At 36.8% G+C, this 24,138-nt stretch overlaps 2 long non-coding RNA genes across 3 annotated transcripts in view; one reads left to right on the top strand and one right to left on the bottom strand.

Moving 5' to 3' along the window:
• The first annotated feature begins 1,286 nt into the window (after nt 1-1,286).
• The window catches only part of LOC134759765 (uncharacterized), an 80,545-nt gene continuing 57,693 nt past the window's right edge, over nt 1,287-24,138 (top strand). Inside the window, exon 1 of one of the 2 annotated variants that reach the window (XR_010136492.1) lies at nt 1,287-1,562. This is a non-coding gene — a long non-coding RNA (uncharacterized LOC134759765). The remainder of the gene's footprint in view (nt 1,563-24,138) is intronic. The other variant, XR_010136493.1, reaches the window with a different exon arrangement.
• Nucleotides 6,463-20,647, bottom strand: LOC129047803 (uncharacterized). The gene is made up of 6 exons (XR_008509560.2): nt 20,215-20,647; nt 18,711-18,788; nt 17,141-17,199; nt 13,202-13,474; nt 12,414-12,583; nt 6,463-6,752 (listed from the first exon to the last, which is right to left on the bottom strand). It is a non-coding gene; the product is annotated as an uncharacterized LOC129047803 (long non-coding RNA).

Below are 24,138 nucleotides of genomic sequence, written 5' to 3'. Positions count from 1 at the left end.
GAAATGTAATTTTATTATTACCCATTCTGATGGTTGGTCCATCACCAAATAAACAAGAGTGAAGGAGGGAGACTGGTTGGGAGACTACTGCAGTAGCTTAAGCAACAGATGATAGTGCTTTACACTATGCTTTTAGTAGTGGAGATAGTGAGACATGGTCTGATTTGGGATAGATTTTGTTCCAAGAACTAAGATTTACTGATAGAATGAATATGCACCATTGAATCTTTAGCACCTAGCACAGTATACATGACATAAATAGTCAATGGGTATGAAAGATGGTTCAAAATGAGGAAATCTATCAAGTCAAAGAGTAAAAAAATCCACACAATCATCTTGATCAATAAAACTGACAGTTTGCATATATGAAATGCAAAAGGACTATAAATAATTTAAAAGAGTGAAGCTTGACTAGCAGGTGAGATAAATTTAATTATCACCCATAAACTAGAAAACAACTGTGTTGCTTTTTGGATTTATTATCCAAAATGACAAAATGTTGGCTAGAATGTAGAGAAGTCTCTTCCTTATCTTTTATAAATCTGTCCTTGACCTTAATTTTTTCACAATAAACATATTAAATCTCTTTAATATAAATGAAGTTATTTTGTAAAAGGTGGACAAACAATATTAGTATTGAGATTTTGAAAAGTTACAAATATCTGAATATGTTTGATAAGTTTTTGTTTAAGAGTTTATAGGGATGGACAATCTAAATCAATGAAGTATTTAATGAGGTTATGAGATTCTAAAACACACATGTAATTTCTCCCTGTGTATCATTTTCTCTAATGTTACTACTTTCTTTTACCTTTACAGGTGTATTTCCTTAGAGTTCTTGGGAAACCATATGGCTAAAACCTTGATAAATACTCTGCATACTCGGAAATGTTGAATCTTTCTAACGGGAAAAAAGAGGTTGGGGGGCAGAATTTATAAACATTTCTTCTTCAGATTTATGATATAGTAAATATACAATTTTATTTTTCCTGTTAAAGACACAATTAGAGATCTGGAGTGGGCATCTGGCCAAGTCGTCTGGTTTTAGCTCTTTGTTTCAACTTCTCTCTTACCACATTTATCACCCTCCATGATTCCCCAGTGCAGATAGCATGGGACCTGAGAGGAGAGTGAATATCCCCAACTTCTGCAACGCCTTAGGCTGCTGCACCCACACTTTTGTGAGTAATCACATCACAGCCACAAAACTTCCATCTTCATGTTTACACATTGTTTTGTTTTGTTTCCTTGGAAATCTCCAGCCTTCTGTGAGTAGAACTTTCTCTGATAGGGCTCAAGCTTCAGAGTATTCCAGACTCAGTAAGTCTTACAGTAAACTCTCATATCTGTTATGCACCTTCCCCAGGAAAATGACCTTTAATTTTGAAGCCTCTGTACAAAAGACTTCTCTTATGTCCCAAAGAGAAAATGTGCAAACCCTTTTCAAGTCATTTGGATTGCCTCCTTATGCAACAGTAAAGCAGGAACTTCAACAATGAATGAAGTTACAAATGATACTTAGTGCTTGTGAAATGGTGAGCCCTCCTTAAATAGTTTGTAAGGTGAGTTAGTGAGTAAGTGAGTAAATACACAATGGTATGACCTTCATATACTGTGTATAACAAGATACAGCCATCTCTGTGAAGCACCCCTCAAAGATATTTCTATATGAAACCACAGGTTTAGAGCCTTGGCTCAGGAGGTAATATAAACCTGAGGTTAGATCTCGGCTCTGCTACTGGCCAACAAAATGACCTCAGTCAGTTGCCCAACTTTTCTAAGACTCAGTTCAGAGTCTTTTTGTAAAAGTTCAATAGGATAATATGTTAAACTCAGCATAGTACTACACTAATAGCACATATTCAATAAATTATAATAGTTATTACTGGGTTCACTTAAATCTTTTTTAAATTTTACTTTAAGTTCTGGGGTACATGTGCAGAATGTGCAGGTTTGTTACATAGGTATACACATGCCATGGTGGTTTGCTGCACCCACCGACCCGTCACCTACATTAGGTATTTCTCCTAATGTTATCCCTCTCCTACCTCCCCACCCCCTGACAGACCACCGTGTGTGATGTTCCCCCTCCCTGTGTCCATGTGTTCTCATTGTTCAACTCCCGCTTATGAGTGAGAACATGTGGTGTTTGGTTTTCTGTTCTTGTGATAGTTTGCTGAGAATGATGGTTTCCAGCTTCATCCGTGTCCCTGCAAAGGACATGAAGTCATCCTTTTTTATGGCTGCATAGTATTCCATGGTGTATATGTGCCACATTTTCTTAATCCAGTCTATCATTGTTGGACATTTAGGTTGGTTCCAAGTCTTTGCTATTGTGAATAGTGCCGCTATAAACATATGTGTGCATGTGTCTTTATAGCAGCATGATTTATAATCCTTTGGGTATATACCCAGTAATGGGATGGCGGGGTCAAATGGTATTTCTAGTTCTAGATCCCTGAGAAATCGCCACACTGACTTCCACAATGGTTGAACTAGTTTGCAGTCCCACCAACAGTGTAAGTGTTCCTATTTTTCCACATCCTTTCCAGCACCTCTTGTTTCCTGACTTTTTAATGATCGCCATTCTAACTGCTGTGAGATGGTATCTCATTGTGGTTTTGATTTGCATTTCTCTAATGACCACAGATGATGAGCATTCTTTCATGTGTCTGTTGGCTGCATAAATGTCTTCTTTTGAGAAGTGCCTGTTCATATCCTTTGCCCACTTTTTGATGGGGTGGTTTGGTTTTTTTCTTGTAAATTTGTTTTAAGTTCTTTGTAGATTCTGGATATTAGCCCTTTGTCAGATGAATAGATTGCAAACATTTTCTCCCATTCTGTAGGTTGCCTGTTCACTCTGATGATAATTTCTTTTGCTGTGCAGAAGCTTTTTGGTTTAATTAGATCCCATTTGTCAATTTTGGCTTTTGTTGTCATTGCTTTTGGTGTGTTAGACATGAAGTCTTTGCCCATGCCTGTGTCCTGAATGGTATTGCCCAAGTTTTTTTCTAGGATTTTTATGGTCCTAGGTCTTACATTTAAGTCTTTGATCCACCTTGAGTTGATTTTTGTATAAGGTGTAAGGAAGGGGTCCAGTTTCAGTTTTCTGCATATGGCTAGCCAGTTTTCCCAACAATGTTTATTAAATAGAGAATCTTTTCCCCATTGCTTGTTTGTGTCAGGTTTGTCAAAGATCAGATGATTGTAGATGTGGGTGTGATTTCTGAGGTTTCTGTTCTGTTCCATTGGTCTATATATCCGTTTTGGTACCAGTACCATGCTGTTTTGGTTACTGTAGACTTGTAGTATAGTTTGATTTGAAGTCAGGTAGCATAATGCCTCCAGCTTTGTTCTTCTTGCCCAGGATTGTCTTGGCTGTGCAGGCTCTTTTTCGGTTCCATATGAAGTTTAAAGTAGTTTTTTCCAATTCTGTGAAGGAAGTCAGAGGTAGCTTGATGGGGATGGCATTGAATCTATAAATTACTTTGGGCAGTATGGCCATTTTCATTATATTGATTCTTCCTATACATGAGCATGGAATGTTTTTTCATTTGTTTGTGTCCTCTCTTATTTCCTTGAGCAGTGATTTGTAGTTCTCCTTGAAGAGGTCCTTCACATCCCTCGTAAGTTGTATTCCTAGGTATTTCATTCTCTTAGTAGCAATTGTGAATGGAAGTTCACTCATGATTTGGCTCTCTGTTTGTCTGTTATTGGTATATAGGAATGCTTGTGATTTTTGCACATTGATTTTGTATCCTGAGACTTTGCTGAAGTTGCTTACCAGCTTAAGGAGATATTGGACTGAGATGATGGGGTTTTCTAAATATACAATCATGTCATCTGCAAACAGAGACAATTTGACTTCCTCTCTTCCTATATGAATACCCTTTATTTCTTTCTCTTGACTGATTGCCCTGGCTGGAACTTCCAGTACTATGTTTAATAGAAAAGTTTCTAATGGTGCCTTGATGGCCTATGAGTGATATAATCAATTAAATCAGGAAAAATACAGAATGACCTGAGAAAATTTTTTTTTCATAATTATAACTGTTACCTTTACCTACAGACTCATGGTCCAGAGTCAATATATTTTCTAAACTGCAATAAGATGAATAATGGGTGGGAGTGGATAAAAAGAGTTCATTTGAACTCTATATAGTGATATGCAAATTAGTTATTTTCGCAGGGTAGCTGCACTGAAGCTTCATCTAACTGAAAAATATTATGAAACATGATGTGTAATCATTGTTTTGGCCTCTGCTATAGAGTTGTCATGATTGTAATTAAAGTTAATCACCAGTTATACTGCAAAACAGGAAATATTGTGATGGAGATAGACTGTGATAGAAATGCTGGGATTTAATCACTGGATGCTGAGGCATTGATATGAGGGGATGGAGAAAGCTGGCTTAGAAAAAAAAATGAAAGTGAAGGGCTTGCACATGTCAAGTCCCTAGAAGATAAAGTGTACAATGAATTTTTTTTATTGCATAAGTGGAGATGTCAAGCTGAGAAGTATCAGAGTCACAATTAATGAAAAGTGACATTTCAAAATGGAAAATTTTTTTTTAATGTTCATGGAAATATTCATCTTGAGATTCATTGCACACCAGGATGACTACAGTTAATAATAATGTATTACGTATTTCAGAATAACTAAGAGAATACATTTCAAATATCTCATTATTAAAAATGATAGGTAAGCAGGATGATGGATATGTTAAGCAGCTTGATTTAATCAAACTGTATCATGTATGTATATCAAACCATCACATTTTGCCCCATAAATCCATACAACTATGATTTGTCAATTTAAACAGGTATCATGGTTGTAGGGGAAAATGGGCCATGATCTAAATACCTAAAAATAATGAAATTATTAATGAATTCCAATAAAAGCACATGTCAGAAATTATATAGCCATAGAGTGATGCTTATGGCGACTGTAGTACTATGAGAAAAGAGTCATGTTTAAATACTAAATGAAGAAAATCATTATTGATTTTGAAGATGTTATAATTATATAAATAAACAGTACAAATTTTAAATAAATTTTAAATATTTGGTTATTTTCTTTGAATCAAGACTCAAAATAATATATTTCCTTAACTTGTATCAATTGTTTTTAGTAAGCACATATTGATTTATTCATCACAATCTACAATGGAGAATGCAGGAAATGTTCTACATTGTGAAGTTCAATTGAATATTTCTCTCTAGAGCATCAGATAGAGTTCTTTAGGTGTGAAAGAATAATTTCAACTCAAAAAAGAATTTATAAAAAAGACTAATTTTGGCCACCTGGGTCATGAAAATTGAGTTAAACACTCACATGATATATCTAAAAGTTGTCTTAAATTATTTACAATAATGTTAAAATCTTTTTTAAATGTGCATTTCTGTATTCTTAAAATCATAGAGATTGACTCTAGATATATTTGAGATAAAAGCATGATTCATTGAGTGGGTAGTATTTTATTTGTAAATGAAATCAAATATGGGTAATAGAAAGTGAAACAATATTATCATATGAAAATCTTTAAAAACAACTGTTGAATTTTTATTGGACTCACATGATAACCTTTGACTGTCTTTTCTGTTTCTGAGCATTGTCATAACTCAATCAAATAACTATGCCTATAACCCATGTGATCAAATGGACAATTTAACAGCTGATTTGGTTAGTTTTAAGTGAACTCCACTCGGCTCTCTGCTGAAAAATTACATTTAAAGCAAAATATGAATTTTATGTGGTGTAAGAAGTAGGAAGTTGTTTCTTTTTAGTTAAATTGAAGGGTAAGGGGAACTTGGTGGGTGTATTTAACTATAAATAGTTAGGCTATCACCTAAATTAGCAATATTCCATGTAGGTAAAGCAAAATATGAAGCACCAAAGGACAAGTCTTTGACAACAATAAAGTACTACTACATAGAGAAGGCAACTCTCTTGACTCATTGTTCAGAAATCAAATATCAAGACTAGGTTAAGGTCATATTATATTAAATAAAACAGGGAGGAATCACAGAAAATTAACAATTTTAGTCTTTGGGGCTGATTTGCCTTCAGTGTATTACCAGGCAGTTCAGGTTAAAATGTGTTTCTTTGGGTCACTCCTTTGGTGTGACTTTCCCTAGATAGTTGGTATCCCTGCTAGCTATTCTGACAGACTGCTGAGAATAGTTTAATGAAAGCTGCTTGCACTTGCATGAACAGCCAAACACTTCTCAATCTGGGCTCTACCACTTATAGCCTATGGGACCTTAGACAAATCACATAAATTACTTGAGCCTCAGTTTACCACCTGCAAACTAGTTAAAAGGATCTGTCTCTTATGGAGTTGCTGTGCTAATTAAATCAAATTAAATGTCATGTGGAAAATACTTAGGATAATATCTGGCTACCAGATAGGTATCTGTATCATTATATATTGTTTTGTAATAAATTATGACATATTTCATGACTTATCATACCCCTTATTTATTAACTCATGTTCTTTAGGTGAGAAGTTCAGGGGGACTTACTTGGATTCTCTGCTTAGGGTTTCACAAGACTAAAATAAAAATGTCAGCCAACTACATTTTCATCTGAAGCTTGGAGTCCTTTTCCAGGCTCATTTCTCTTATAGGAGTCAGTTCCTTGTGGTTGTCCAGTTATCTTTTTGACTGTTGGCTGAAGATCACTCTAGGCTCCTAGACCTCCTTGCATGAGGTCTCTCTTCACATGCTTTGATTCTCTCTCACTTTCTCTTCTTCCACCAGACAGAAAAAGATATATATTATGGTATTAAATGGCTCATGTAATTAGATTAAGCTTGCCCTGATCCTTTTTAATTAACTCAAAGTAAACTGATTTGTAACGTTAATATATTTGCCAAATCCCTTTTGCCATGAAAGGTAGCATAATAACACTTGTGATTTCTCATCATATTCCCTTTTTTGGCACAATGCTTGCTTTTATTAATTTAATTTAATTTAATTTAATTTTTTATTTCCATAGGTTTTCGGGGAACAGGTATTTGGTTACATGAGTAAGTTCTTTTATGGTGATTTGTGAGATTTTGGTGCACCCATCACCTGAGCAGTATACACTGAACCCAATTTGTAGTATTTTATCCATCACCCCCCTCTCACCCTTTCTGCTGAGTCCCCAAAATCCATTGTATCATTCTTATGCCTTTGCATCCTCATAGCTTAGCTCCCACTTATGAGTGAGAACACACAATGTTTGGTTTTCCATTCCTAAGTTACTTCACTTAGAATCATAGTGTTCAATTTCATCCTGGTGGTTGTGAGTGTTACTAACTCGTTCCTTTTTATGACTGAGTAGTATTTTGTCATATATATATACACATGACAATTTTGGGGATAATTGGCAAGCCACTGTGGGAAAATTAAACTGGATCCTGATCTCTCACCTTACACAAATATCAACTTAAGATAGATCAACTTAAGATAGGTTAGATCAAATATCAACTTAAGATAGGTCTAAGACCTGAAATTATAAAAATTCTAGAAGATAACATCAGAAAAACCCTTCTAGACATTGGCTTAGGCAAAGACTTTATGACCAAGAACCCAAAAGCAAATGCAACAAAAACAAAGATAAATAAGTGGGACTTAATTAGGCTAAAGAGCTTCTGCACAACAAAAGGAACAGTCAGCAGAGTAAACAGACAACCTACAGAGTGGGAGAAAATTTTCACAAACTATACATCTGACAAAGGACTAATATCCAAAATCTAGAAGAAACTCAAACAAATTAGCAAGAAAAAAACAACAAACAATCCCATCAAAAAGTGGGCTAAGGACGTGAATAGACAGTTCTCAAAAGAAAATACACAAATGACCAACAAAAATATGAAAAAATGCTCAGCATCACTAATAATCAGGAAAATGAAAATCAAAGCCACCTTACTACTGCAAGAATGTCTATAATCAAAATATCAAAAAATAATAGATGTTGGCATGGATGTGGTGAACAGGCAACACTTCTACACTGCTGGTGGGAATGTAAACTAGTACAACCACTATGAAAAACAGTGTGAAGAGATTCCTTAAAGAAGTAAAAGTAGAACTACCATTGATCCGGCAATCCCACTATTGGGTATCTACCCAGAGGAAAAGAAGCCATTATACGAAAAAAATACTTCTACATGCATGTTTATAGCAGCACAATTCACAGTTGGAAAACTATGAAACCAGCCCAAATGCCCATCAATCAACGAGTGGATAAAGATATTTCCCATCATTTTCACAGTACCGGGTATTAAGTTGGGAAACCTTATAGGAACATTTTAGAACTCTGTCTACCAGACCCTCAATAAATGTTGTTAGTTTATCGTGCTATTTCCAAAAGAAGCTGAGCTTGTTCTGTGCTAATTTTTATGTACATACTACACCTTAATATTATTCATGAAAATATTCACTATCTACACAGTCCATGAAAGATCTGGGAAATCCAGAACTGGCATCTTAAAAGTCCAGGCCTCAAAGCCAACTGATGGATCTGCTAAATCAATAAGGAACACCCACAGAGTGACATCAGAAATTCTGAAAAATACATAAAACACCTGTGTATAGTCACGTCAATTAAATCCAGTAACAGGTGTTCACTTATGAGTTGAGAGCTAAGGATTGCATGAGTCTGGTCTGAGCAAGGAAAACATGAAATACAATGAAAACGAGGAAAAATAACGTAGACACTCCCTATAAACTGCATCCTTATTTCTATCATAGGTAGAATTTATGCTAAAGTAACAATTGTTTTAAAACTAGTTAAAGTGGCCAGGCACGGTGGCTAACACCCGTAATCCTAGAACTTTGGGAGGCCAAGGTGGGCGGATCACGAGGTCAGGAGTTTGAGACCAGCTTGACCAACACAGTGAAATTTGTCTCTACTAAAAAATACAAAAAATTAGCTGAGTGTGGTGGTGGACGCCTGTAATCCCAGCTACTTGGGAGGCTGAAGCAGGAGAATCACTTGAACCCGGGAGGCAGAGGTTGCAGTGAGCTGAGATTGCACCACTGCACTCCAGCCGGGGCAACGGTGCAAGACTCTGTCTCTAAATAAATAAATAAAACTAGTTAAAGTGTCGATTTAAGTGTCAGAGAGAACACTGAGTAGAATTAGAGATCAAATCTTGGGCTCTGGACCTTACTCTTCCACACGTAATTAAGGAGATCAAAAAAATTAGAATGTTCTCAGTAAGTATGAGAGGTCAAGAAAGAGAATAGAAAAACCCTTATCCTCCTCTGATCAAAGAGTCCTAACTTAGTGAGGTCAGAACCACTGACAGCCAACTTTCTGATACAGTTTGGCTGTTTGTCCCCTCCGAATCTCATGTTGGGATATGTTCCTAAATGTTGGAGGTGGGGTCTGGTGGGATGGTGTTTGGGTCAGCAGGGAAGATCGCTCATAAATGGCTTGGTGCCCTCCTCCTGGTAATGAGTGAGTTCCCACTCTGTTGGTTCACATGATACCTGGTTGTTGAAGAGTCTGGCACCTCTCTCTCATGCTTCCTTTCTCATCATGTGACATGCTGGTTCCCCTTGCCTTCCTCTATGAGTAAAAGCTTCCCAAAGCCCTCATCAGAAGCTGAGCAGATGCTGGCACCATGCTTCTTGTACACCCTGCAGATTTGTGAGCCAAATAAATGTCTTTGTTGTTGTTGTTTGTTTGTCATTGTTGTTTTTGAGATGAAGACCCAGGCTGGAGTACAGCAGTGTCATCACAGCTCACTGCAGCCTCAACCACCCAGGCTCAAGTCATTCTCCCACTTCAGCCTGTTGAGTGGATGGGACTACAGGAGCGACCCTCCACATCCAGATAATTTTTTTTCTTTTTTCTTTTTTTGTAGAAAGAGGGTCTACTAACCCAGTCTATTCTTTAACTTCTGTCCTCAAGCGATCCCCCACTAAGACCTCCTGAAGTGCTGAGATTATGAGTGTGACCCACTAAGCCTGGCCAAACCTCTTTATAAATTACTGTGCCTCAGATATTCCTTTATAGCAATGCAAACAGACTAATACTCTTTCCTAGTACATGGAAAAACCTGAAAGAAAAATGTCAAGGCATGCATCACATGTGCCTTCCTTGTTTATGCTATTCCTCTTCAAAATAACCCCTTAAAATCTTACAAATTAGAAAACAGAAGTTTGAGAAATTAAATAGTTATGTAAAATATTACAGTTGGTAAGGTGGCAGAGGCGGTTTTCAAGCCATATCCGTTGCACTATAAATACTTAAAAAATATTATGCCACCTCCTACATTGGTATCATAAAAATGAGTGTTTCTCTTGAATGAAATTTTATTTCTCTGCATATTCACTTACTGAACACACATAAACCTATGTATGTAAGTGTATACCCATCTTGCCCAAACTTAATAGTTGAAAAATGTTTAAACAGATTAGTCTATTTACTCAGTATCTAGAATCATGATAGCAGTCCCAGAATTATTACATGATTGGCAGGAAACTTAATCAACCTTAACTCGAAGTAATTGGCTAAACTTTCAACTCTTGACTTGAGACCAATTACTATTCAGCCAATGGCACTCCAAGTTGGCTCAAGTTTCACGTTTGTCTTGCAAACCAAAGTACTATGAATAAGTTGAATATGAATCGTTAGAGAACTTTATGCCTCTCATCTTGGTATCCATTATGGGCTAGAATTGAGAAAAAAAATCCCCAGTTATGAATTATAGTGATATTTGGTGAGCTAAAAACCAAAAATTGCCAAAAGTATCTCATAATGTTTTAAGAAAGTTTACCAATTTGTGTTATGCCACATTCAAAGCCATCCTGGGCCTCATGCAGCCTGCAGGCAACAGGTTGGATAAGCTTGTTTTAGGGTTTTCTATATATAAAATCATGTCATTAACAAAACAATTTCATTTCTTCCTTTCCTATTAAGGTGTCTTTTCCTGGCCTTAGAAAAATAGCTTTCTACTATTCATCATTAAGTATGATGCTAGCTGTGGGTTTGCCATATAGGGCCTTTATTGTGCTAAGGTATATTCCTTTTATACCTAATCTGAGAGTGTCTATCATGAAAGGATATTGAGTTTTGTCAAATGCTTTTTTGTGTGTTTATTGAGATAATATGGTTTTGTCTTACATTCTGTTAATGTGATATATCACATTTATTGATTTGTGTGTGTTAAAGCACCCTTGCATCCCAGGGATCAATCCTACTTGATTATGGTGAATGATTCTTTAAATATGTTGCTAAATTTGGTTTGCTAGTATTTTTCTGAGGATTGGGCATCAATGTTCATCAGGAATATTGGCCTATAGTTTGTTTGTTTTTCCTTATAGTGTCCTCATCTGGTTTTGGTATTGGGGTAATACTGGCCTCATAAAATATGTATGAAAATATTCCCTCTTTAACTTTTTGGAAGAGTTTGAGAAGAATTGGTATCTACTCTTCTTTAAATGTTGGGTAGAATTCACTTGTGAGTCCATCTAGCCCTGAGCTTTTCCATGATGGGCAAATTTTTATTATGAGTTCAATCTGCTTACTCATATGTGTGTGTGTGTGTGTGTGTGTGTGTATTTATATATATTTATATAACATATATATAATTTTTTTTCCAAATTACCCTTCCTTTCTTGTGTTCTTCTGGGACTCTGATGACATAAAGATTAGACCTTTTGGCATTGTACCACAATACCCTAGGGAGAGCTGTTGTTCATTTTTTCAGTGCTTTTGTCTCTTATTCAAATTGGATAGTTTCTGTTGATCTAGGTTCAAGTTCACTGATTCCTCTTTCAGTCATCTCACTCTCATTCTGCTATTGAGTCCATCAGGTGTTGCAGGCTGAGAGAGAGAGAGTCGTGATCAACTCAGTATACCACTGGAGGCTATATGAGTAAACAGCAAACTGTTCTCATAAAAGCAGGATGTTGGCAAACTGACAAACTGCCTCTGCTGCCCAGAAGGAATGCTGAGGGCAGTCACACCCCAAGCGCAGTGTTGCTTGTGATTAGGCACATCTGAAGCCTATTTGCAATAATGTGAACCTGTGATCAGTTAAGCAGCTGACCAATCATTACCTCCTCCTCCCCGTTCTTTCTACCCAATAAATACAAAGAGCTATAGAAGCTCAGGACTGCTGCCTTTGCTCACTAGAAGCAGGGAGCCCTCTTCTGCTTCCCCTGGCCCCTTCCTTTAAAATGGTTACTTTTGTTTTAAGTTTTCATTTCTCTTTTCCTCTCCCTTCAGTCAGTCCTGTAGTAACTGTGGCAAACTGCAGCAAGTGAAACCCACACAGGGACTACAGGGATAGATAGAGACTAGCAGAGACTAACAGAGACTAGTAGAGACTAGCAGAAACTTGCAGGGACAGATAGGGTCTTTTGGGACTTGAATGAGAAAGGTCTGCTGGAGCAGAGAAACTGAAACTTACCAGATGAATGAGAAACCCCATCACGAGTCTGCCAGCAGCAATATAAAGAGACGATCAAACCGTGTGGGTGCCCTCAAGGTGTGTGCAACCATGGAACAGGAGACTGGAGGGACCCCTGGATCCCAACCATGGGCCTGGATCCCCCCATACGAACCATGAGCCAGTTGAATCTGAATGCAAAGACGGAACAAGAACCAACCAGAATCACACTGACATCAACCCCCATGACATAGGGACAGATCTTATTTAATTAATGCAAAAACAAAAAGGGAGAGATGTTGCAGGCTGAGAGAATGAGAGTCGTAATCAACTCAGTATACTACTGGAGGCTATATGAGTAAACAGCAAACTGTTCTCATAAAAGCAGGATGTTGGCAAATTGACAAACTGCGTCTGCTGCTCAGAAGGAATACTGAGGGCAGTCACGCCCCAAGCGCAGTGTTGCTTGTGATTAGGCACATCTGAAGCCTGTTAGCAATAAGGTGAACCTGTGATCAATTAAGCAGCTGACCAATTGTTACCTCCTCCTCCCTGCTCTTTCTACCCAATAAATATGAAGGGCTGTAGAAGCTTAGGACTTCTGCCTTTGCTCACTAGAAGCAGGGAGCCCTCTTCTTCCCCTGGCCCTTTCCTTTAAAATAGTTACTTTTGTTTTAAGTTTTCATTTCTGCGTTCGTCCCCCTTTGTTCAGTCCCATAGTAACTGTGACAAACTGCGGCAATCAAGTATAATTCAGATTTTGGATATTGTGTTTTGAAGTTCTAAATTTCCATTATTTTCATTTATACCTTTTATTTCCCTGCTAAGATGTTCTGTCTTTCCATTTGTTTTGAGGATATTAGACCTTAGCTTGTAGATCACATTATCATAGCTGATTTGGAAGTCATTGTTTCATAATTTCAATATTTGAATTATCTGGCGATTGGCGTTCATCTTCAGACCATAGTTCCCATGGTCAGAGAGAAGGATTCACCTTCCTGAAAGTTTTAGGTATTTGTTATGCTCACCACACACTACTACTCAGCTGCTGTGAAGCTTCAAAACTGAGACACACCTGGAACCTGGGTAGAACAGAAAAACAAAATGAAACAAAAACCTGAGGATGCTGTCTCTGTCCCATAAAGGTTCCCATTCCTGCTTCTCTGGTGAAAAAAATCGAGAGAGAGAGAGACAGATATTCTTTTGGAGGTATTTCTGTCCATGCTTAGTATATAGTTTTAGGATTTGACTGCACTTGAGTTGAGACTGTATTATATAGAATAAAACAAAACAAAACAAAATGAAAACAGAAAATGTACTACTTGAGTTTTTAGTATTTTCAATTCTAATTTTCTTACCCAATCTACCTGCTACAATTTACTGTTGAGAGTCCTCAGATTGCTGTCTACTGCATTCGATCTAAGCTTCTATTTGTATTTCTTGGGAGAGGAGGGATAATGTGCTTATTCAATCTTATTTAAACCCAAAACTCTACTATTTATTTTTTAAAATTAGTTTGGCCCTTATATTTCCATTTTCAAAATTCTTTACTCTTTTCTAATGATTTATTTGCCATAGCATTCATTTTCCCTTTATGTATGTGATTTAGCTTTGTCTCACTAATGATTTCAATTAGAGGGTTATAGTTTGAGATTTTCAAATATGATATGCCTTGTTCTATTTGCTTTGACTCTTTTTTTGGAAAGCTTTCCTCAAATTTCTGGTTTCTTGATTTTCTACTTCTTATTTACTAAAATTTACTAACCAGGAATTTTGTGTTAGTGGAAAAAATTTCATTATAGGGTAATTAGAAAATGAGTTGATGGTTCATTGAGGGAACTCCAAAATATAAATATGTGAAAATATTTTAAATCTTTCAGTCTTCTTTTCAAGCGTGGAAGTGGAGTGGTGGTAAAATATGCTGATCTTCTGGGAGCTGGGTGGGAGAGTGACTCTCAACACACCAACATTCAGTGTGAAGACATCCTAGACTGTCACAGTCCCCTGGAATTCTCCCATGCATATATCCCCTCTGTTTTCAGACACTGGCCTTTATTCCTGCCTTTTTTTAATGTTGTTTGTCCAGACTTTCTTTAGGTCAGTTTCTCCAGAGAGTAAAAATTTGATCCCCTGCCCAGGAGTGGGACATGGATAAAGAAGAGTTAACAACTTGGCCTTTTAAAGTAAGAGAGAGTTCAGGGACTCTATCTGCTTTATATATTGTTTTCTAGCAATTCTTCTGTTTAATTATTGCCAACTTGAGTACCTTGTGTCTCCAAGTCCTAGGCACAATATCCATAAATGAATTTGCCCACTTGTCAATAGTATTCTTGTCAGGAGGTGCTTCAGGTTGGGCTCTCTTTACTGATAAGTCAGTTATATCTCCCCATGTACCCACTTCTCCCAAATAAAAGTTTTTATGCTGCAATCTTATTTTCTATATTTGTCTATATGTATTTCTATGGTTTGAACATGTCCCCCAAAAGTTCATGTGCTGGAAACTTGATCCCCATTGCAGCAGTGCTGAGAGGTGGGACCTTTGAAAGGCAGAGCCCTCATGAACAGATAAATCCATTCACAAATGAATGGATTAATGAATTAATGGGTTACTAAGGGGGAATGGGTTAATTATCACAAGAGCGAAACTGTTATAAAAGGCCAGTTTTGCCATGTCTTGGGAGTCCCCTCACCATGTGATGCCCTGTCACATGGGGTCTCTGCAGTGTTCCCACCAGCAAGAGGTCCTCACCAGATGTGAACCCAGCATCCAGACTACCCAGCATCCAGAACCATTGGACTACCCAGCATCCAGAACCATAAGAAATACATTTCTTTTCCTCATAAATTATCCTGTCTGTGATATTCTGTTATAGCAACAGAAAAAAGACTAAGATGTGAACTTAAAGCTTTATTGTCATTCCTGTAATAGCATTTAGTGTATTCCTAGGAGAAAGAGGTGAGAAACAAGATTTTTAATTTTTAAAATAGAAGTTTAATGTATTGTTTTACTTAAATAAATTAGAGATCACTAAGAGCTGATTAAAGCCAAAAAATGCCTTGATCCTTAGTGTTAAAATTTACCTTTCCAAGTTGGATCATGCACTTAAGACAATAATAACAAAACAGTGCTGCCACAGTTTTCTAAGTAGGTCCAATAAGTAAATGAGTAAAAGACAAGTCCTTATATCTGATGCATTATTTTGGGTGACATGGTCCTGCAGGGACCTGTTGTAATTGATGAAAAGAAATAAATATGTCTACAGAGAAGATTGCTGAAATTTGCATATCCTTTTTGTTTGAAGGGTACGTCAGTACTCAGCCTGACCCACTGGACTTTATTTGAATAAGAACCTTGGCAGAGGCCCAGCACAAGTAATTTATAGTCTAAGAGTGGTAATTTATATCACATCCAATATCTTCTACCTTATTCCATAAGAAGAATGACCTGGCCGTGAGAGAATCTGAACCAGGACCAAGGATGGAATAAAAAGGGAGAGGGACTGATGTGTAATACTCCAATAGTCATAATATATAAGTGGATTAGGTGAGACTGAAATAGGGCATTATTAATGCATTTAGCTATTTTAGGAAACATATACCACCTCAAGTAATGCAAACAGTATGAGAGACCTTAATGACAACTTCTGGTTAACTGTTCTGCTATTCTGTTAACATGTAAATAGAGTTGTTATGTGACTTGTGGTGGTTTGAAGAAACATTTTACTTTCAGTCACCAAAATGGTACTGTTTGAAAGCTGTTCTCCCAGATTGATGACAATGAAGGTCATGGGCTTCAGCAAGGGAATTAGCAAGTACAGCAATGATTATCTCAGGTTTTCAGAACATTTACCACTGAGATAAAACCTTGGTTTTTATTTTCAAGGATATCCTGCAGTAGGCAAAGGTAATGCAATTATTCTCAGAGGAAGTACACAGTGATAGAACAATGGGAACACTTAAAAGGTGCCCTTAACCGTTTTCACATAAAGGGAAGGCTGAAAAGCCTCTGTTCATTCATTTATGATGTCATTATAAAATGCCTTGGAAACCAAGGTTCATGAATGTAAATTGCTAGGGAAGCAATTGACATAATTAATGGAGGAGAAAATGTTCTTTTAAAAATGTTTTTACAATCAGAGCTTAGATATAGTGGTCTTTGAATCTGTGAATACTGGTATTCAAGTTTGGCTTGGAGATGTTTTTTTCTTTCTTGTGTATCCATTGGGCATAAAGGAGTATTAGACTTTGTACTCATCTTGTTATTTTAAAACAGTGCTATGTGTTTGACATCAGTGGTGCCTGAGCATTTATGAATTTTGATCATCACTTTTCTATGCACATTATATTCCAGACATTCCTTAATATTGTTAAAATAAATTTCCAAGCAAAATGACACAATTTAAGACATGTCAAACTTTTAAAAATAGTTGATTTATTTTATTTTGGACGTGCCCAGGCCTTTCTAATTTCATAGTTTATGGTGATTACAACAAAAATAACCACAGAGAAATACATCAAATTCTGTATGTCAATTCTAGAGAGGCTTGATGGGATTTTATAGCAATGACAATAAAAAATAATCAGTTATAATTTTATTTCTATCTTAAATAATATTGAAAGGCACAATCTTAAAAAGTAGTTTCCCATTGTGATTCAACATATAATTAAAACTAAATAGGCTTTATAATATACTTTCAGTTTTTTTATTTTAAAACATTATAATTGGAAGATGTAATGATAGTCCCTACCTTATAAGGTTGTTACATTTCAATGAATTAGAGTTCATGCAAAACGCTTAAAATTGTGCCTGAAACATAGTAAACATTCAATAAATTATATTTATTACACAATTAACAGAATTTACAGTTTGCCTGACAATTACAATTGAAGTTGAGTACGGTTTTATGCTCCACCATGAATCTTTTTGACAAATGTTCAACTTTCTTATATTTAGATTGAGTTCTTAATATTCATTTAAAACATCTAGGGTTGTGTCTTTCATTTTAGTAAATACTTCCTAAACCTTCACAAATGTAGTGACTAATCTATACCCCAAATATTCTCTATAACGATGATCTGGTAGCTAGGCCCCATAAATAAAACATAAAAATTACAGCAATTCACCAATTAAACATGCCATAACTATATCTTAATAGCAGATGCTTTTTTCAATAAAATGTGTATAGTGAATAATATTTTTAAATGGAGTTTCTCCTTAACATTTAAAAAATATTCCTCCCCAGGTAAATGTTACACCAAAGGCAAATTTTGTTAATGTTCGATCCTCACACAGGAAAGTTTATAACAAATATCAACTGGCACAAAAACTGATTTAATGATTTATTTCCTCAAAAATCCACACACAAAATTGAATGATTTATACTTCTCAGACTTCAGACTCCAAGGTTCTGTACAAGTAACCTATTCAGAGTCCAGGGTTCTGTACAAGTAACCATGTAACCTCAGTTATAAAAAAAAATTTATTTGATGCTGCCAATGGGAAGGAATATAGCTGGCACAATAACAGGGGCTAACAGACATTTGCAAAATTCAGAAACTCTTCTTTCAAGAAGTTACAGATCTAGGAGTCTCTTTGGGAAATAAAGTCCATTAGTATGGGGCAGGACACAAATAAAACTGAGACACATTGGGCCCATTCTCTAGAACGAGGGTTTTGGCATGTTCAATGGGTTGTCAAGTAAAGTTTGAGTCCCTAGCAGAGAATCAGCTGTAAATCAGGAATGGAAGAACCCGTATTTATAAAGACTGAGAATGCATAGAAAACACTATGAATACACGTAAGAGACTCACAGCAGATACACAGGATTTGTTCTTAGGTCAGTGAGCCTAACTCTGAGTTTTGCTAATTCAGCTGACATTATTTCTTTTTCTTTCTTTGCAACCTCCACCTCCCAGCTTCAAGCGATTCTCCTGCCTTGGCCTCCCCAGTAGCTGGGATTACAGGTGCCCACCACCATGTCCAGCTAATTTTTTTGTATTTTTAATAGAGATGGGGTTTCATCATGTTAGCCAGGCTGGTCTCGAACCATCCGCCAGCCTTGGCCTCCCAAACTGCTGGGATTATAGGTGTTATCTACCGCGCCCAGCCTTAGCTGACATTATTTCTACCACTACCTTAAATGAGGTTGGACTCCTAGTACATTACGTGACTCAGGCTCACCCAGTTCCCCAGCTAATCCAGGCCACACTGCAAGTGAAGGTCTCTAATTTTCCAGCTACCTGGGGAAGGGATTGGTGGGTAGTAGTCTTTTAGAAGCAAAGCCTGGCAAAGCCTAAAGATTCGGGAAGATGCCTCACCAGAAAATTTCCAGTTTGGTTCCATGACATTGAATCCAGCATAATCCCATCAAAAGCTTTTGTCTTTTTCTACTGATTCTGCAACAAGGAATTTCAATTAATAACTTCCTTTAAATGACTTCACATTATCTTGTGCTGTGACACTGGACTTTAGAGAACTTGATCTGATTCGCCAAATGGATCATGCTCTTTATAGTATCCTCACTGACTGCATAAGAATGTGACTAGTAGGCCAGGCACAGTGGCTCGTGCCTGTAAACCCAGCACTTTGGGAGGCCAAGTTGGGTGGATCACCTGAGGTCAGGAGTTCGAGACCAGCCTGACCAAGAGACATGGTGAAACCCCATCTCTACTAAAAATACAAAATTAGCTGGGCATGGTGGCAGGCACCTGTAATCCCAGTTACTCGGGAGGCTGAGGCAGGAGAATCGCTTGAACCCGGGAGGCGGAGGTTGCAGTGAGCCAAGATCACACCACTGCACTCCAGCCTGGGCAACAAGAGTGAAACTCCATCTCAAAAAAAAAAAAACGAATGTGACTAGTTCATTCATACGGGTTCAGCAATCTTTGAACTGCACTCTAGCTCCTTCAGAACTTTCATAATTGATTTATATTTAGTGAATGACAAGGTAAAAATATTTGACTGAGTGAGCTTAGGAATGCTCTAGTATAAGTTCACCACATTGGCCAAGCATTAATTTAGTTCCTCTTTCTTTATAGACTGTAGCCCCATCTTTTTTGGGAAAACAAGTTATGCTGCCAAAAGTCCAACTTTCACAGGTCCTAAAAACTCCTTCCTCAGTGTATTTTTCTCAGGAGTTAATGCTTGTTTCACTGTTTCTCTAATGATCAATAAGGTATGCCATAACCAACTGTAAAGATTCAGAAATTATGCATTGATGCCAGAGTCCTAAAATCACCTGACTTTTTTGATGGGTAAATCTGAGGTTACTGATTTTCTACCACATCCTGTGGCAACCTTTTTTTTTTTTTTTTTTTTTTTTAGGATTGCTTTCTATATTCCCGGTCTGGCTGCCTGGTTTATTCTATACTGAGCAGACGGGTCTCTTACCCTTATTCCCATAGAAGCCAACATTTGGACCAAAGGCAGATTTACCTAGAGGCTAATTGGTCTTAAAAACTTAAGTGGCTTCTCACCTAAAAGACCCCTGACAGAGGTGGGAGTTGTCAGGTGTTCTATATGGAGAAGGAACACTTGGCTATAATCAGGAAACATTTCCATGTAATCATGTCCAAAGAGATCTGAAGGGAAAGATCTGAATCTCCAAAGACCCCGTCATTTGTTGTGATTGCTTTCCCTATCTCAGTAAATATTCAAGTTTTTACCTAATTTTGTATTCTTATTCTTAAAGAACCCCCCTACCCCTGCAACCCGCCCCCAATAACAGCTTAAGCTTCAGTCCCTACAAAACTGGATCCATCTCTGCTTTTGGCATTGCCTGTTATTTTTGCAGCCTGCAGTGTTCCTGCCTTGTTAACTCACCAGGAGGTGGCAGGAGGATGCCTTTCTTCACGTTACTCAGTTCACACCTGGGGATACATTAGCTGTGCAAGAACTTGCTCTGGTTGTCCACACTTGACCTCCAATCAGTTTTGTTTGGGACATGCTGCTGCATCTCCTGCTCCTTAATTAGCTCAGTTGTGACTTACATTATCTTGTTGCTCACTTTCCTTTTTTTTTCAGTTTCTTGTCTCAGCTTCCTGGACTGTTTAGGTTTTATCTCTTCCCTATAGAACACTCTTTGATGAGAAATGTTACAAGGGAACCCTGGTGACTCTCTTAATCTGTGAAACAATTAATTGGAATTCTGTGGAGCATTCCCTATAGAAACACCTTTCTATGTAAGAAGCTAGTTAGTTCTCCTGCCTCAACAATGGTCATATCTTTGGAATACAATCTACTTAAATATGCAGAGGCAGTCCCCCTTCTGTGCTCTAGTTCATTCTGAAAACTGAATCCTCTTACTGAATATTCTATAAAAAGACAAAAGCTGTCAAATTAGATTAAAAAAAACAAAATCGAGCAATGTGCTGTTCACAAGAAACTTGCTTCAGACCAAGTGATAAAGAACGGTTGAAAATAAAGGGAAAAGCCAAGAGATACCAGGCAAATGCAAACATTAAGAAAGGTAAAAATGTCAATATTTCATCAGAAAATCTTAGATATAAGCTCAAAAGTAAAAAGCAGTGTAAAGAGAGACTTTTACAATCATAATAGGCACAATTCATGTTGATATAGCAATTATAACACAATATACATCCTAAATATTTGGAAAGAAATTATATTGAACATGTAAGGAGAGGTGAGAAAAATCAAACTATAGTATATAGTTAATAAAATTATTTCAAGATTAAAGGTCAAAATCAGACAAGGAAGGTGAGAAAGTGAATAACAGTAGATAAATTATAATATGCAAATGTATACATGAATATATGCATGTATGTATATATATAATCTCTGACACACACGTACATATATATATAATCAATCTTAGGTCCATTTATGAAAAAATCATACATTTGCTTGAAAGCTGTACATTTAAAAAGTAGAGATTACATGGATCATATACTCTAATATCAAATAAAAAAAGCAACAATATAAATATGTCACCAAAAAGATTAACATCCTTCAATATTTATAGATTAGAGGCAGTCACTATATATATATAAAATACTATATATATATAACTATATATATATATAAGCTACACTAAAAGGAAATGTATAGCTTTAAATACTAAAGAATAAAGACAAAAATATAGAGAAATGCATACCTCATTTTAAGAAGTTAATACAAAGAACAATAAAATAAACCAAAAGAAACCTAGAAGAAAGAATAGATTATGGTAAACATGAAGTAAATGGAAAGGAAAACAACATAGTAGAAATAACAAACTATGAAAGTCTGAAAAGACCAATAAAACAGAAAAGTTACCTTGAGCCTGATTAAGAAGAGAGGTCACTTCGGGAGGCCGAGGTGGGCAGATCACAATGTCAAGAGATGGAGACCATCCTGGCCAACGTGGTGAAACCCTGTCTCTACTAAATATACAAAAATTAGCCAGGCGTGGTGGCACATGCCTGTAGTCCCAGCTACTCTGGAGGCTAAGGCAGGAGAATCGCTTGAACCCGGGAGATGGAGGTTACAGTGAGCTGAGATCGCACCACTGCACTCCAGCCAGCCTGGCAACAGAGCGAGACTGAGACCCCGTCTCAAAAAAAAAAAAAAAAGAAAAAAGAAGAGAGATAAAAAACATACAAGATTAGGATTGAGAAAAGAAATAAAACTATAGATGTAAAAAAATAGTTAATAATAAGAAACATCGCATGCAATATTATGAAAACAAATTTGAAAATGTAGGAAAATTTAGTAAAATTGACCTACGAAGAAATGGAAAAAATATTAATAGATATGTCAAAAATTATGAGATATGAGATTTTTTAGATCTACCCTTTAAAAAGCACCAATACTGAATAAGCTCACAAAACAGATAATACAGAACAGATAATATCATAATATTTAAATTATTCCTGGCCAGAGAGACTAAAAGATCCTTACTTTATTCATGAAGCCAGTGTAATTCTGATGCCAGAACCTTGTAAACCAACCAATAAAAAAAGTAAAACATAGCTACTTTTAAAAAGACACAAAATTGCCTAATAAAATATTAGAAAGTGAACCTAGTAATAATCCAAAATAAAAATATGTAGGGCTTATGTAAGTTTATTCATCATCATAATATGAATCAAGTAAATAGATTAACAAAAATCTTATAATTTATAATTGTATCTATACATGGCTGAATATCATTTTATAAAATTTAGGAGGCATTCCCAATAAAAACTCTAAGTAACATGGTTCGTTCTCTAAAAGAGTTATTTAAACACAATATAGATCATTTTTACCACAAATGTGGTAAGCTACAAAACTATATTTAACAAATTTGGAGCTAGTCAAAGGTACATTCCAGAATTTCATTGCATTCTTTCCTTAGTAGTTTTGGTTTACTACGAAGGTTTACATAGCAGGAATAAGAGACCACAAATGTGCCTATTTCTCATCTCTTTTAAAGATTGTATTTTCTCACTAAAATTCTGAAATCGGTACTTTTACGTAGATTAAACTTCTTTCTCTTTGAGCTTTGAAGTGTGATGTGAAAAATCACTGAAATTCAATTATTCATATTTTTGTTGTTGTTGTTTGTTTGTTTTGAGGAAAGAGATGGGAGAATATCCTGGACTGTCCTTTTTTCCCACTAGCTATTTTTAACAGTTGCTTTACCCATTTCTGTTGGGCCTTCAGAGACCAACTGATTTAGAGGTAGAATTTCCTATCATTCAATTCTGTAATTGTTATCTCAGACCGACACTGTGGCCCTGTGGACAATTCAGTAAATAAATGAAAAGGGCCTAATAGTTGGGTGACACTGTGCCATACTTAACACAATCTTACAGAAATAAGTCTGGTACAGGCAACATTTCATGAGGAATCTGCTTACTTCTCTGGCCAAAAAATTTTTGCCCACATAGTTAAGTGTGATCCTTCGAATTCATTTTTCTTTGACAAAACTCCATGGAAGAATTTTTAGGATATCACACTTTATGGAGAATGTGAATCACTACATAATTATGATGTACTTAATAAGCATAATTAAAAACAACCTGCAAAAGACATATTAATTCTCACATGAAACATAAATTATTTGTCTTTAAGTTGGCAGTGAGGAGTTGGAGTTAGGGGTGGCTTTGAGAATGCTGGTCTTCAGCTTTGGCCTGAATTCCCTGCTTGTGTTTCCTCAATTCTGCTGATCCTCTCTGGGGCCCCTCATTGTTACTGCTGCACACCAGTCTGTGCCAGAAGGTCAATTTTGTGTCAGGTCCCTTATAACAAAGGTCCCCAGTGGGGTGGTGTGGCTCACACCTGTAATCCCAGCACTTTAGGAGGCTGAGGCCAGCAGATCACTTGAGGCCAGGAGTTCGAGACCAGCCTGAGCAACATGGTAAAATCCTGTCTGTACTAAAAAGTTAGCCAGGCATGGTGGTGCACAACCTGTAATCCCAGCTACTTGGGAGGCTGAGGCACAAGAATTGCTTGAACCCGGGAGGTGGAGGTTTCAGTGAGCCGAGATCGTGCCACTGCACTCCAGTCTGGGTGACAGAGTGAGACCCTGTCTCAAAACAAAAAAAAAAGTCCCCAACTCCTGGACCATGAACCAGTACTGGTCCATGGCCTGTTAGGAAGTGGGCTGCACAGCAGGAGGAGAGGTGAGCAGTGGCAGGCAGGTGAGTGAGCAGTACTGCCTGAGCTCCGCCTCCTGTCAGATCAAGAGCAGCATTAGATTCTCATAGGATCAGGAACCCTATGGTGAGCTGTGTATGCAACGGATCTAGGTTGTACACTCCTTAT

The sequence above is a fragment of the Pongo abelii genome, chromosome 13, assembly GCF_028885655.2.
Source record: "Pongo abelii isolate AG06213 chromosome 13, NHGRI_mPonAbe1-v2.0_pri, whole genome shotgun sequence".
NCBI classification, from domain to species: domain Eukaryota; kingdom Metazoa; phylum Chordata; class Mammalia; order Primates; family Hominidae; genus Pongo; species Pongo abelii.
Note: the sequence above shows the minus strand (reverse complement) of the source record. Positions and strands in the feature narration are given on the sequence as shown.